This window comes from Tamandua tetradactyla, chromosome 3 (assembly GCF_023851605.1).
Source record: "Tamandua tetradactyla isolate mTamTet1 chromosome 3, mTamTet1.pri, whole genome shotgun sequence".
In the NCBI taxonomy this organism is placed as follows: domain Eukaryota; kingdom Metazoa; phylum Chordata; class Mammalia; order Pilosa; family Myrmecophagidae; genus Tamandua; species Tamandua tetradactyla.
This window is the reverse complement of record NC_135329.1, coordinates 172,546,246-172,562,781: the sequence shown is the minus strand read 5'-3', so window position 1 is coordinate 172,562,781 and position 16,536 is coordinate 172,546,246. Positions and strand designations below refer to the sequence as shown.

Genomic DNA, 16,536 nt, shown 5'->3' with positions numbered 1-16,536 from the left:
CAGAATACTTTTTTTTACATATGGAGGCAATTGAATATTTCTGTCTCTTTAGGTATGATAGGATACTGCCAGACTTTTGGTCACTTAGCACTATTTGTTTAAATAAACTCTTAATTTTTGAATAAATTTTAAATTACAGAAAGACTTCAAAATCATACAGTTACTGTTTACCAGTTACCCAGTTTCCCTTAATGTTAACATTTTATATTCCATGATACATTTATCAAACATTTTAAAAACCTTTATTCCTACTTTTATTTTTTGTAATAGTGATAGTGCGCAAAAATTGACTGGTGATGAATGCACAACTATATAATACTGTGAGCCATGGTACACTTTGGATGATTATAAGGTATGTGAATATATCTAAAAAATCGCATTTACAATATGGAAAAAAAAAATGCATTGGTACATTAGACAGAATAATGCCTCCCTTAAGATGCCCATACCCTAATACCCAGAACCTGTAAATATGATACTGTATGTGGCAAAACAGACTTTGCAGCTGCGATTATGGTTACAGACCTTGAGATGGGGAGGTTTACTGGATTATCTGGGTGGGCCCAATCTAGTCATGAGCCCTTAAAAGCAGAGAACCCTTTCAGACTCTGGTCAGAGAGAAGTGTCAGGGAGCTGTGACATGAGAAGGAATTGACCCTCCACCGCTGGCTTGATGATGGGGTCAAGGGGACATGAGCCGAGGAAGGCACGTGGTCTCTACAGGATGGAAAAGCAAGGAAATGATCCCCTCAAGAGCCTTCAGAAAGAATACACAGATTTTAGCCCAGTGAGGACAGTGTCAGACTTCTGACACTTCTAGAAAACAGTAAAATAATAAAGTGGCATTGTTTAAGCCCCTAAATTTGTGGTTCTTTGCTATAACAGCAGTAGAAAATGAATATAAATACTATTAACAAAACTCTAGATTTTATTCAGATGTCACCAGTCTTCCCAGTTACACCCGGTTAAAAATACTAATATATATATATATTTAAAGGCCGGGTAATATTTTCTTTAAACAAGTTCATAAATAACAACAACAACAACAAAATGTAGGTCCCAGACTTAGGGCCACGCAGCAGGACAGGGATAGGAAGCTGTTTAGTGAAGAAGCTGTGCATCATCTAAGACAGTCACAAAAAAGATGAGCTTTAGGAGACTGCACCGCCCCACCCCATGGAAACGGTGTGCCTGGGCAGCAGGGGGAGGCCGCAGTGCCGTGATGCCGCAGCTGGAAGGAGGCAAGGACTGGGAGCGCTGAGCTGCACTGCTTGTATGAAGAGTGACATGGAGATCACAAACAGTGAAGAGAAGTTGCTGGTCTGGGAGAGTCAAGCAGGCACCTTGTATACCTTCAGGGACTAATTATGAAAATAGATAAATTTTGAATAATTAATAAAAACAATTCCATCAGGCTTTTGGCTTGTGGCTTTGTGCACAGGCTGTATTTAACCTGAGCTGCTCTGTGGCAGGTGAGGGCTCAAGAGCCCCTGGAACAGCCTCGCCTCAGCCCAAAGCAGGTACCCAGACATGTGGGAGTGAGACAGAGGGCTCGCCCCAGATGGGACATCAAGTGCTTGCACTGGCTGGACTCCGGAGCCAAAACAGGTTTCATGTTGCATTTAGTATTTTTATCTCCTTAGTCTTCTCCGGTCAGAGGCAGTGCCTCAGCCTTTCCTTTTATGTCCTCAACAATTTTGAGGAACACTGGTCAGATGGTCTATAAAATGCCCCTCAACATTTTCTCCCGACTAGGCTGGATTAAAGGTTTTTGAGAAGAATTCCACAGACATGTAGTGCCCTTCTAGCCATGTCATACCAGGGGGCACATGATATCAACATGACTTATTAAGGTAGTATTAGCAGAATTTTCCCTACTCTATCCTTGGAATTAAGCCACTAAGTCCTGCCCACACTCAGGGTGGCACATTAAGCTCCACTTCATGAAGGAGGGCTTATCTATATGCATTATTTGGAATTTTTCTGCAAGGCATATTTATCTCCCTATGCTTCTTTTGCCCATGGCATATTATTCAGTTAAGATAGACAAAGAGTTTGGATCCATAACATCAGGCACTGAGCTCTTTCCATGCAGTATGGTATCATCAGAACTCTGTTGGCTGGCTGCTGTTTTTATTCTTATGTTACAGACAAGAAGGTAAGATCATGCCCAAAGTTAATCCACTGGTAAGCGCAACTACTGGTAAATGCAACTACAGGACTGGAATTCAAGACCAGGAGGCCCACCTGATGCCTAACCATTTGTAAAAGTTAGAGCAGATCTTACCTTCTGTAATCAGTGGGAGACAATTATATCATCAATTACTCATGTCTGCTGCGGGTGCAGATATTGGGATGGGGCCTATGCCTGCTGATGTGATTTGAGATTAGATATTCCTAGGACTTACGTAAGTGCTGGTTGGCTCATGACCAACACCAGCCTACTTTAGATTCCTTACACCTCATGGGCTAGCAGATGTCTCTATGTCCCCATTATTGCTCTCCTAAGAGTAACAGACTTGAAAAACTTGGCCCTGACTTTTTATTCCAAACTATAAATGGGACTAAGTTTCTGAATTTGTTAGAATATATTTACACATCGAGGGAAATTAATACAAACTTACTAACACTAAACAGATCTGAAAGTACACCTCCTATGTTTGGGTTGAAATGCACATGTAATTCTGCCTCACTGAGTCTAGGAGCATATCAATCACGTAATTTGTGTTCCTTCCCTAAATGTATTTGTGCACCTAGCAGGTGAGAATCAAAGGAGGCCACTAGAAAGGTGGAAAGAAGGAGCTAACTATTTTCATTCTCCAATGCACACATCAAATTTTCAATAACTCCTAATAGTTGGATATACTAGTACATTTCAAAAATATATTCATTATTTGAGAGCTCTTTGTATAGGCTTTGCTCATCTTTACCAAAGATGCTAAAAATGATCAAGCACCATATTCTAGCTACCCATTTGAAGGAGCTCAGCCTCAGTCCCATTACCTTTGACAATTGTTTTCAGACCAACCTCACCCCTTTCCACTAGCACTCCATGCCACAAAGCTCCTTGGACACATCATATTCTTTCCAACTCAGGGGCTCCATTAAGAAAACAAGCAATCTGGCCAGGTTAAGACCTCAATACCCCTCATCTGAAAATCACTTTCTGATATTCTGGGCAACTAGTCGCTCTTTCTTCTGCAACTCCACTTCACCCTTTATTTTTCTACCCACATGACTGCAGCTATCACTAACTCTTTCCCAGAAATGTCACCTCTTGTGGATCTCTCTTTCCCTGACTCCCAGAACAGTGACTAACAGAGAAGGGACTCCAAGAAGACTGGCTTAATGAATTCTTTGAATTAGGTAACTTAGTTTTACTAATGAACTTGGGCATGAATGCTTATGATGGGTTAGTAAATCTTTTCCAAGATCTACCCTTGCTTCTACCCCTAGGCAAGACAGTGTCCTCTCAGCACACTTTATCACAAAGGAGATAAATCCTGTCTCAGACTGATTTTCTGAAGTTATTCATTCCTCCTGGGATCAATTTAGCCTCCACTAGCAGCTCTTGATGTCTCAAATATAAATGCTTTTCTAGTTTCCCATTTCAGAATTTACTCTGAAATAGTAACAAGTTTAATTTGATCACACAGAAATAGTCTCTTTTCCTTGGGCTCATAGTCCTTGTGAGATTTGAGTTCACTCTCAAGGTTTTGTTAAATGATTTCCTTCAAGACAATCATAAAAGTTGTTGACCCCAACTTCTATTTTTCTCTTTTCTAAAACCCTGAATATTTTCTTTACCTCTGTCACTTCTCATTTATGTTTCTTTTCCTGAGAATGACTCCTTAGCCCAAACACCAGTCTCAGTAATACCGTCTCATGATCAACTTTTACATACTATGGAGTCACCTTTTGGTCTGTACTAAAATAATCTTCCATGTAATCAAGAAATTGGACAGAAAAATTACTCTTCATGTTCCTCTTAAGGAGGGTAATTTGGAAAGAATCATACCTAACATAATGGGAAATAATTCTAAATGTATTTCTCTGGAGCATTTTAGGGGAATATACATGGGTAGAAAACAATTGCTAACATTAACGCTATAAAAGAGAATAAGTTCTAGATTAAATTCAGCCAGCTTATTCTTTATTTACACTATACAGCTTCATGAATCTCATTAAAATTGATAATTTCTGAAATAGAATTTTTAAACAATTAGCAAAACTAAGGATAACATTTGAGGGATTTCTTTTATTGTGAGACATTGCTTTTGTGAATTTCATATAATTGACACGGACTTTTGAATAATTTTATGTTGAGAAAATGGCCTTGTACCTATGCGGATGGTCGAAAGCAGAAAGAGTGATATAATAACATGGTGATAAAGGCATAGAGCAACTGGGATTCTTATTTGATTGGTGGTGGTGATACAACCACTTTAGAAAAGCATTCAACAACATTTACCAAAACTAAACATACGCCTCCCCTATGACTCAGCAACTGCACTACATTGCTCTTTGGTCAATAAGTCCACCAAAAGATATCTTTAAGATTATTCGTATAGCTTCAGTTATAAGAATAAACTGGGAAAATTTAAGAATAAAGTCCATCCACAGTAGAATGCATAAATAAATTGTAGCACAGCCAAACAATGGAATACTGTACACAAGAAAAAGAATGGACTACTGATACATTTAGAAACTTAGATGAATCTCATAGATAATAATTATGGGCAAAAGAAGCCAGACACAAAAGTAAATGTTGCATAATTTCATTTACATGAGTTTTAAAGACAGGCAAAATGAATCATGACTGACAGACATCAGAATAGTAGTTATCTTGGGAGTTAGTTACGAGGGGGAGGAATGAGGAGACTCCCGGAGCTGGAAATGTTCTGTATCTTGATGTGGGTGGTAGATCCGTTTTATATACATATATATATATAAAAATTCCTTGGTTTGTATACTCAGGAATATTTTGGTATGTATATTATTTATGGTATACTTTATGGTATGTATATTATTCCTCAATAATTTTTTTTTTAAACATTTTAAAAGATTTTAAAAACATGGTTAAGAAACTGACCGACACTGTGGCCCTGACAGATGCCTGCGTTATGGTGAGTCCCAGGTTTCTCAGGACTAATTCACTACTTAGCCCAGTATTTCTCCAGCAGGAGCTCTTGTAAACTCTGGGGAGTGCCAAAGCCAAATCCTGACCCAGAGGCTCTCTTGGAGCCTTCATCGAAACATGGTAATAAAGTCCTTCATTTACAAAACTAGGTTTCCACTTGCTGCTCAATTTTAAAACTAAATATCACACTCTTTAGGAATACATATGTACATTTGGTGTCCATATGATTTAGACAGCCCAAAACAGAATGATGATTGACAGTTAAAGAGGAGCACCATTCATAATTATCAGGGACAACAGGCTTAAATTGGGACTGTGTTGGGTGAACTTGTACGCATGGTCATATTTTGCATAGTGGGCAAAACTATAAGAAATGATTAACACAAATTTCAGTACAGTTGTTAACTTGGCCAGGGGTGCTGTTGCCATCAGGGAGGAACACAGGAATCTTCTGTTTCTCTCTCTTAACCTGAGCGATTTATATACAGACGGCCATTCTAATATTACTTTTTAAACTGTACCTATGCATTCACTCATTTCTCTGTAGAAAATATTTCATAATAAATTTTTAAAAATTTATGGTTAAAAGCAAGCAAAAAACACAGAATTAAGACAAGTTTACTATAATGTTGGATGGTGCTTGTCATTATGGTAGAGTTCAGATCACAGATTGATCTTTGATAACATCCCCAATTTTAGTAATGACTTCAGGGAAGAATATCATTACATAGAAGCACCAGGTATAGTAAATATGTGAGTATAATTTTATAAGAATAAAAAACTTTCTTTTATAATAAAGTTTTCCTGACTTTAAAGAATATTATAAAGCCATAGTGGTCAAAACAGTATGGTACTGGCATAAAGATAGACATAGTGATCAATCATATTGATTTGAGAGCTCAGAAATAGACCCTCAGATCTATAGTCAATTGATTTTGGACAAGGCTCCCAAATCCACTCAACTGGGACAGAATAGTGTCTTCAATAAATGGTGTTAGGAGAACTGAATATGCATAAGCAAAAGAATGAAAGCGGATTCCTATCTCACACCCTACACAAAAATTAATTCAAAATGGATCAAAGACCTAAATATAAGAGCCAGTACCATAAAACTCCTAGGAGAAAATATAGGGAAACATTTGCAAGATCTAGTGATAGGCAGAAGTTTCTTGGATCACCCAATGTACATGCAATGAACAAAAAAGTAGATCAAAGGGACCTCCTCAAAATTGAATACTTCTGTGCTTCAAAGGAATTTGTCAAAAAAGGGTGAAAAGGCAGCTAACTCAATGGGAGAAAATATTTGGAAACTCTTATCTGATGAGAGTTTGATATCCAGAATAAATAAAGAACCTACAATTCAATAATAAAAATACAAACAACCCAGTTTTTTGTTGTGAATAGCTGTTTTTCTGAAGAGGAGATACAAGGGGCTAAAAAGCACTAGCTATTAGGGAAATGCAAGTCAAAACCACGAGATATCATTTCACACCTACTAGAATGGCCACTATTAAACAAACAGGGAACCACAGTGTTGAAGAGGATATGGAGAAATAGGAACACACACACACAAAAAAAGAATAAATCAGGCATTGTTCTTTCAGCATAAAAATATGAAAAGGTTTCAGTTTGCATATCATAAATATATCATGTCGTGCCACAAGCAGATATTCAGGCAACATTCAAAAGTAGGAGTTTTTAAATTTCTTCTTCTATTTCATAGTTTTTCCTTGAAGGCAGTGTCATGGCCAGGGGCCAAGGATGTGGCAGGACCAAGGAGGTGGCAATGTGGTTGGGAGATTAATTACATATGAGCAAGTTTAAGAATATATATGGATCTCAGCTGGAGAAAGGTTACTCACTGCAGAATAAGGGAGTTAAAAATTTGGAAAGGGGGATGATTAGAAAGATATTGAATAAAAGGGAAGCTCCAAGTGAAAAATCCATTTTTAAAAATACATAAACAAATACAGGTCATAGGATAGACATATTCTTACATGTATGTGTATATATGTACATATATTTCTTGACACTTTCTGCAGCAAAGGCCTACAAAAAAGGAACCAACCCAGTAACAATGACCACTGGATGAATCTTCAGAACATGAGCTAGGACTTCATTTATTGTGGTCTCTTCAGGTGACCAAGCTAACACAGGGGCCATGATGACACTTTGGGTCCGCAACTATAATAGTCTTCTAAATGCCTGGATATTCCTCCTAGTGAGCAGTTACTTAAGGAAATGACCATAAGTCCCTTTGGAAAAGAATGGGAGGACAATTATGGAAAACATGTTATAGGATTCTTTCTTCTAAGAACTTGGCCCTTTCATCTGTTGATAGTTCCTACATCTAAAAATGGACTTAGCTCAGTGAAGTAAGGAACTGTGACTGTTGGTTAGGGCTATCTCCTTCAGTCTGTCTCCTTTCTATTTCATCATCAGGAATGCCATCTTCATTCCTCCCTCTACCATGTATAACACATTACCTCCACCTCGCTCAGAACAGACCTAGCTTTCTTCAAGCCCCTAAGAGGCTCCTAGAAGTGAACTTTGTGCCATCATCTAGGGTATTTGCAAGGGAGTTAAATTTCATGTCCTGAAAAAGTACTCCAAGTCAACAAATTCTTACTTATCCATTCTTAAATTTTAGCCTCCTCCATTAAAAACATTCCAAATGCCAATCCCAAGAGTATTCCTCTAGCTACAACCAGTACCTGCTAGCAAATTCTTGTGGTTCCTTTACTATTTATAATCTTGTTCCTCCTTTATCAGATCCAGTAGTCCCCCAACTATGTTTGCTGGGATTTGACCCTTGCTATTGGCCTGACAGCCAGGATGGATAGTGGGGTAACTCATGGGGGGACATCATTTGCCTTGTCAGGCAACCTCTGAAGATTCAGGGCGGGGGAACATCTGCAGAACCAACAACCTCAGAGTCATCTAGCCATCTAGTTTTAGTGTCCTGAGTTTTCCCAACCAGGGTCTTGACTTAAGCTTAACAGCTCTAAGTTAGCTGAGCATTTACACATCTCTGGAGCTACCTCTTACTATCAAGTCCTGAGTCTGCCCTTTAGCTCTGTTTTTTTTTTTTTTTTTTTTTTTTTTTTTTGCCTCTGCATGAGATAGAGACATCTTCATAAATTCTCACACTTAAACCTTACTTATTAATGACCCTTGGTTTTCTCATTATTCCTGTGCAGGTCAGCAATAAAACTTAGAAATAACTAGCTATCTGCACCATCCTTTTAGTCATGTTGCCTTCTTATCTTTCAGATGGCTGAATCATCATGTCTACAAGGCCACTGTCTTCCACAGGAGCATTTTTCCAGGTCCCTTCCAGTGAAATCCTTAGCAATTTGACCCGTCATGTTCTAGGAACAATCCATGCCTCACACATCCCCCAGAATGGAATTTTCTTTGCCTACTAGGTAGTAAGCAAGCTAATTCAAAATATTCATCTTACTGCTTGTTTTCTCAGACTTTCCATTTAGGAACCCTTCAAGAAGTAGACACAGGAGAGTTCCAAAGGTAGTTCTACCCAGGAAGATGGGAACTCTTCAAGCCAAGGTCACCAATTAGAGGATTCTAGTGCTTGCACTTGTACCCCCACATGCTTTGCCATAGGCTGAGCTGCCCAGGGCAAGTATGGACTCGATATGTGTGCAGTGGTAAATCAGCTGGGGTGTCAGTCAACTGTTTCCAGCATCAGGAGATCTGAACTGAACTTTTTTATGAGAGAGCGTGCCCCTCAGTAGCGGGAAATGTACCCTGGATTATTCTGTGGTATTGGGGCATTATGTTTGCAAATCGTTCTGAAAAAAGGAAAATGATAAAAGTGTGTGAGTGTATATGTATATGGAAAGATAAATATGGAGAAAACATGATAAAATGTTAACAATTATGAGTAAAGGGAATACAGGAGTTCTTCATTTTTCTCTCACAATTTTTCTAGTAGTTAAAAATTTCAAAACAAATATTTAAAAATTATTTAAAAACTAGGTTATTTTGTAAACTTAACCCAAAGGAAAAACTGAATGTCCCATATTCAAGGTTAACTATATCATAAGAATGAGTCTACGTTCTCTTTAGATATAAACACAGTTAGAGGATGATACGGGGGGAAGGGAAGACCTCGAATGTGACAGATATTAGAGTATATTCACACGCTAGAAGGAAATGTCCTATAGAAAGGGAGTAAGAGTATTTGTTGGGGGCTAGGGGGGTTGTCTTCAAAAAGGCAAGAGGGTAGTAGATCCATAACACATGAGAAGGAATATACCTTTTATAGGAAGATGGATATTTTATTATAACTAGAGACAAAGCAGGCCCCAATAAGTTATAATTTTGGTGGTAGATAAATGATAATTCCTGCAAACTTCCTATTTTCTCTGAATTGTGAGGCAATGTTATCTGCTAGGGTGGAGACAGGGTTTAGAGGAAATTTGAGACAAGAGTAGTGCTGAAATAATCATTTTGGGCAATAGAAAGGCCAGCACATTAGAGAGGTACAGGACAACCATCAGATGGTATTGAGTAGTCATTTGAGATTTGTACTATGCATCTGCAGTGAGAGCAGTCAGTAGAGTTGTGCTTTATTCCAGCTACTGGGAGGAAAAAAGGCATGGAGAAAGTAGAGGTTTTGGTCTTACCAGGCTGTTAGCTCTGCCAACCCTGGAGGGAGAAAGGGATAAAAAAAAAAAAAAAGGCAAAGGTCACCACAACAATGGACCTCAGGATCTAAGTAGGATAGGAAAAAAGAGAGAACATGGTGAGGAGGAATGATAATGAGCAAGTGTTAAGGCCAATAGACTAAAGGCCTCAATGAGGTCAAAGAATTGCTGGAATGGAATGCCAAGAGTAGAGCAGTAGATGCTAGAAGTGTGCAAACGTGGATGAGTTCAAAGATGTGACCATGGGATAGGATGGCTGAAGTGGAGGAAAGAAGACTTACTGTATACACAGGAACCATTCGCCAGTTGTTGTTTAAAATAGCTGAAAAAAGGGTATTGTCATGGTCAGGTTCATGTGTCCAACTTGGCCAGGTGGTGGTACCTGTTTGTCTGGTTGGGCAAGTGCTGGCCTGTCTGTTACGATCAGGACATTTCACAGAATTAAATTATGATCATGTCAGCTACATCCACAGCTGATTGCATTCGTAATCAGCCAAAGGGGAGTGTCTTCTACAATGAGTAATGCCTAATCTGATCACTGGAAGCCTTTTAAGGAGGATTCAGAAGAGACAGGCTCTTCCTGTTTTGGATGGTGAGCCTCTCTGTGGAGTTCATCCAGACTCTCCATCGGAATTGTCGGCTTCACAGCCTGCCATGCGGATTTTGGACTCTGCGTTCACGTGAGACACTTTTATCGATTTTGTATTTCGGAGTATTCCCTGCTGATTCTGTTTCTCTAGAGAACCCTAACTAATACAGAATCCACTGACTAAAGGGGGTTAATTTAATGCTGATCAACAAATGCAACCCACGTAACTGCAGCAAAACTTTTCGCTTATTTAAATAGGCTTTTTTCCTCATCTTTTTTTAGAAAAATCAAAAAACAAATATTAAATAGAAAATGAAAGTGATTCCTGTCTTAAATCTCTCTGATGGACTTTAAATCATCTGGGTTTACCTCGTTTCCCTTTATTATTCCTAATTCTAATATTACTTTAGAAAAATGATTGGGAAAGTTGTTTCTCTTTAGGCCCTCAGAATTCATTATTCTTACTTAATCTTGAGTTCACAGAATTTTAGGGAAGAGGGAAGTGAAAGTGTTTATGTGAGCAGATGAAAAGGGGTGTCTACTTCCCCTATCACCACTTGGCCTCCACTTGGATCTGCAGGAAGCCCAACCTTTGTATATGGAAAATGTGCCTGTGGAATGCTCATCAGCAAGGACACACAGCCAAGTCTTTTCCATAAGCTGTGCCTGGAAAAGTTTGTGTGAGAGCTGGAAATGATTGAAAAACATCCTAGGAGTCCAAGTCTTTTCCTCTTGCTTCCACCACATGTTTTTTCCTGTGGCAACTCATTTTCCACTGGCAGCCAAAGACATTTTGTCATTTTTTAAAATTAAGGTGTTTCTGCAAAAATATGTATTTAAAAAAATAAAATAAAAACAGAAGTAGAAAGAGAATGGTACAGTCCTAAGCAGGCAATAAGTGAAATATGAAAATTAAGAACCTTATGAAGGATGGCTGGCAGAATGACCCACATTCTATTACAAAAGACATCGAACAGGCAATATTTTTCTACTTGGAAATATTACAACAGGAACATAATGTATCCTTGTGAAGTCCTGTTCTTTCTTTTTAGCTACTGTAATGATTAAGTTCATGTATTAACTTGGCTAGGATATGGTATCCAGTTGTTTGGTCAAGCAAACTCTGGTTTGTTACTGTGAAGATATTTTGTGGATTTAAAGCATTAGTTGATTGTTAATATAAATCAGTCATAGATGCAGTCAGCAGTGAGAGAAGTCTCATTCAATTAGTTGAAGGTCTTAACGGGAGAATTGATGACTTCAGCAGTCAGAAAGAAAAATTTCTATCTATACTTCAGCCATTTTCTCCTGAGGAATTCAAAGAAACCCTTGTCAGAATCCCCAGCTTACAGCCTGCCCTACAAGATTCAGACTGGCCAAGTCCCAAAGTTGTGTGAGCCAATTCCTATAATAAATCTCACAATGTTTACATGTATATATCCTGTTAGGTCTGTTTTTCTGAAGAACCTTGACTAATTCAGCTACTATGACATTTTTGGATAGCTTTCTACTCTTTCTGATCTTGAAATATTTATAGAAAGCACTGAATTTTTGGCCACCAATACTTTGTTGAAATCCTGTAGGAAAAAAGTAAAAGTTGGTCAATAAACACAGCCTGGTAAGAGTCTTGTTGCTTTCTTCTCATCATCAATATGACTCATCATCAGCAGAAGCGTTTTTGAAAAAACAAAAACAAAACATCTCCCACCAGGTGTACCCGACTGAAGCAGGCACCTGCATGGAGAGAGGCAGGGCACTGATGCTGAGAGCAGCCATTGCAGCACCCATCAAGTAGCACACTTCATCTTTAACTCATCCCTCCGAAGCCTTCCCGTTGTTCTAGCAGTCAGGACGGCAGGTACAGGATGGACCCACTCATTCAGCACCCCTCTGGATTCAATGATACTCCATTTGACACCCAAGAGGTTGTATATATATACAGTAGTCCTGTCACAAATGCCCACTGTTGCCAAAAACCCATGGCAAGAGAAAGCGCATCAGAAGGCATACAGTACAAAGTAGCATGGGCATGTATTTTTAAACAAAGAACAGTTAAATCTTGCCTCTTTTACTAATTTCTTGCCCTGTGAGAAAACAACTAATCTTAAATGTGTTTCATGAACTCATAAGATTCAAGCTCCTCATTTTACAAATGAGACTCAAAGACAATTCTGCTCAACGTCACACAGAAGGTCATGTTGTTTCTTAATGTTTGATCAAAAATGCTTGATAAGGATCCACAGCTGCTGTGTCCTGCAGGTTCTGATTCAGTGCATCTGGGCCAGGGCCCAGGAATCTGCATTTTAACAAGCACTCCTGGTGATTCTAATGCAGGTGAGAAATATTAGGATATTAGTAGGTCTCAGTCAATGCTTTCTCCAGTGGCAGCAAGCTACCTGTGGCTTTAATAGCCTGAAGATCTCTTATTAATTATGGCTTCACAATATTCTTGTCTTTAATCATTAATTTAAGTCTTTAGAACTCATGTTGGGCCATAGCTTTAGTATGGCTTACAGGCAGCTAAAAAGGTTGTAATTATTTATTCAAGAAGCAGTAAAGAATTATTCATTCCATATTATTTAATACAATAGAGATGAAATTGTAAAATACCTAGCACCTGAAAAATTAAAGGAGGGTTTTAGGTTAAAGCAACTGCCTTTTAAACAGCCAAAGCCCAAGTTCAGAAGAAGTGCTTCCTCTATTTTCTCCAAGTCCTGAGATTTAAGCAGTGTCAGGTGAACAGTATAAGGCATCACAGAGCAGAAAGGAACCACTGGTGGAGACAGTGGATGACCACCACAGCCTGGAAGTCAGGGGATATGACCATTGGCTCCAGATGTTCCATTTGTTAGGTAGGAGCCTTGATAAAGTATCTAAAAATGCTGAATCTTGGCTTCCTATGGGAAAAAAACAGTGCAGTGGCTTCCAACCTTCTACTGTGATTCACCCTGGGTGTGCTTCAAACCACAGATTCTTGGGTCATCCTCTCAGAGATTTTGATTTAGAAGGTCTCCCTTGCCATACACTTCTAATGCAGAAATAGATTTTGTGATCCAATGGATTCCACAACATCTCGGTTCTATGTGAGTGCTCAGAGATTCCCAGAGCTCCAGCCTGCAGGCAGAATGTGGGAAACACATGAGGAAGGGCAGCAGAGAATCATGGCAGTGAAAATTACCTCCGATTTCCAGGCTGAGAGTGGGCCAGGTTTGAAGGGGCCATCTTTTGAAGCGGGTTTGCTGCATCAACTAAGGATCCTAGCATCAGTATGCTAAACACGGTGCATTACCTGGATATTGGCACTCACCTAATTTGCCTTAGAAATTGTTCATCCTCCTCCTTTAGATGGGTTGATCCTTAAAGCATTCCAGACCACATCCCACGTGGAGATTTTCCTGAACAGGATTCAAGGTGTGGAAAACCTGAACTTTGGGTTATTTGGACCTCAATTATTTTCCAAACTCACTTAACTTGTTTCTAATTATAAATGGACCTCAAACAAAAAAATGCAGTTACTACACTTTCCATTAATGAGAGCATATCTGATGGTTAGGCTTGCATAAAATTATAATTGCCAAAATAATACAGGCAACAAATCAGAAAACAAGGGTCAGCTTAAAGAATCACTGACACAGGGCAAGTATTCTATGTACCAGAATCACTAGAGCTTTACTATAATGAAGCAGCCAAACATTTATTGAGCAAGCACTATGTACAAATCTCTGTATAGGGTGCTATAGGACAATCAACTTTCTACAATCTTTAAGATATTTGCCTAGGGGAATGGATGCATATAGACACCAGTGGTGTCTGCATCACTTACCTAAGTTGCTTATAAATCTTAAGCAGTACTTTAGTACTACATATATATATAAATGTAGTATAAGCAATAGTTCTCTGGAGGTGGCCTGTATCAACCTGAAAGATCGTTTATTAACTTTTCAGAAATTTTGCAAGCCAGTTGTCAAACACAGCCATAATTAGAAATTAAATTACATAAACTTACAATTAAGTAAAATATGCTTAAAATAAAGGTTATAAATATCAAAAATTCAACGCTTCCTGATTGTTTTACTACATTTTACTACTCTCCATGCTGTTTAGATGTTTTTGTCCATTGCATTTTATCTATACGGAGTACACCTCTTCCCAGCTTTATGGTCAGTTGCATCATGTTGATAGCTTGAAATTAACAATGATGGGAGTATTTACATCATAGAAATCAGCAAATGCTGAAAATCAGAGCTTGATTTACTATTGTTGATTGTTTAAACCTGTGGTCAGCAAACCTTCTCTATGAAGGATCAGATAGAAAATATCTCAGACTTTGCAAGCCATGAAGTCTGCTGTCATAGTGCAATACCAGCCATGGAAAATATGTAAATGAATGACAACTCATTCCAACTTTATAAAACAGGCAGCAGGCCAGACCTGACCCACAAGCAATAGACTTTCAATCCCTGGAATAGACCTGAAGTGATGGAGAAAATGTTAATAATGCACAACAAATTTAAAAGCATGTTGTACGTAATGTAGCCATTATATTGTAAATAGCAAAAAAAAAAAAAATTGTTTTTTGAAGACGCATCCTTCCGGTATTTGTAAATTATTATCTAATTCAGCAAATAAGCCTCTCATCTCACTGATGCACCAGTGATGCTCCAACGGACGTTATTGTTGTTTCAATTTGCCTTACTTGTTAACATAAAGGAAAGTGTCAACCAACATTTGTGTCAGAACTATATATATTTGTATATGTCCTTCCAGCTTTTTCATCAGGTGACTGGTAATATACAAAAATGTTTTGGTTTTTTTTTTCCCATGGGTAGGCACCGGGAATTGAACCCAGGTCCTTTGGCATGGCAGGCAAGCACTCTTACCTGCTGAGCCACCGTGGCCCACCCCAAAAATGTTTTTAAATTGATGGGTATATAACCATAAGTGTTTCTTTTTCCTTTTTTTTTCTTCTTTTTAACCATTAGAACTCAGAACACGTACTTCTAGTAGTTATTTTCACTAGTTTGTGCTACAGGAGGAAATAGAAAACCTAATTCAACCTACCTTCCAAAATAAAGAAGTTTCTTGGCTTAAATAACTAGAAGGTCTGAGGTTGAGCAGGTTGCATGTTGATGTCATCTGTGGCTCTAACTCCATTAAAAAGAAAGTAATTCCATTTACAAAATGGGCAAAAGACTTGAACAGACACTTCTCAGAAGAGGAAATACAAATGGCCAAAAGGCACTTGAAGAGATGCTCAACTTCCCTGGCTATTAGGGAAATGCAAATCAAAACCACAATGAGATATCATCTCACACCCATAAGAATGGCCATGATCAATAAAACAGAAAATGACAAGTGCTGGAGAGGATGTGGAGAAAGAGGCACAGTTATCAACTGTTCATGGAAATAACAAATGGTACAACCGCTGTGGAAGGCAGTTTGGCGGTTACTCAAAAAGCTAAACATAGAATTGCCATATGACCCGGCAATACCATTGCTAGATATCTACTCAGAGGACATGAGAGCAAGAACACAAACAGACACTTGCACACCAACGTTTATAGCAGCATTATTTACAATTGCAAAGAGATGGAAACAGCCAAAATGTCCATCAACAGATGAGTGGCTAAACAAACTGGGGTATATATGTACGATAGAATATCATGCAACTGTAAGACAGAATAAAGTTATGAAGTATGTGACAACATGGGTGGACCTTAGGACATTATTCTGAGATTAGCTAGAAACAAAAGGACAAGTACTGTATGGTCTCACTGATACGAACTGACTATTAGTGAATAAACTTGGAGATTTTTGTTGGTAACAGAGACCATCAGGAGATAGAAATAGGGTAAGATATTGGGTAATTGGAACTGAAGGGATACAGGTTATACAACAGGACTGAATGTAAAAACCCAGAAATGGACAGCACAACACTACCTAACTGTGATACACCTATGTTAAAACACTGAATGAAGCTGAATGTGAGAATGATGGAGGAGGAGTGGAGGCACAAATGAAATCAGAAAGAAAGACAGACAATAAAGACTGAGATGGCATAATCTAGGAATACCTAGAGTGTATAATGATAGTGACTAAATGTACAAATTAAAAAAAATATTATTGCATGAGGAAGA

At 38.4% G+C, this 16,536-nt stretch overlaps 1 long non-coding RNA gene across 1 annotated transcript in view; it reads right to left on the bottom strand.

Annotated features, from left to right (window-relative positions):
- The window catches only part of LOC143676487 (uncharacterized), a 102,555-nt gene extending 86,832 nt beyond the window's left edge, over positions 1-15,723 (bottom strand). The window contains exon 1 of the long non-coding RNA XR_013172124.1: positions 15,461-15,723. This is a non-coding gene — a long non-coding RNA (uncharacterized LOC143676487). The remainder of the gene's footprint in view (positions 1-15,460) is intronic.
- Positions 15,724-16,536: the final 813 nt, after the last annotated feature.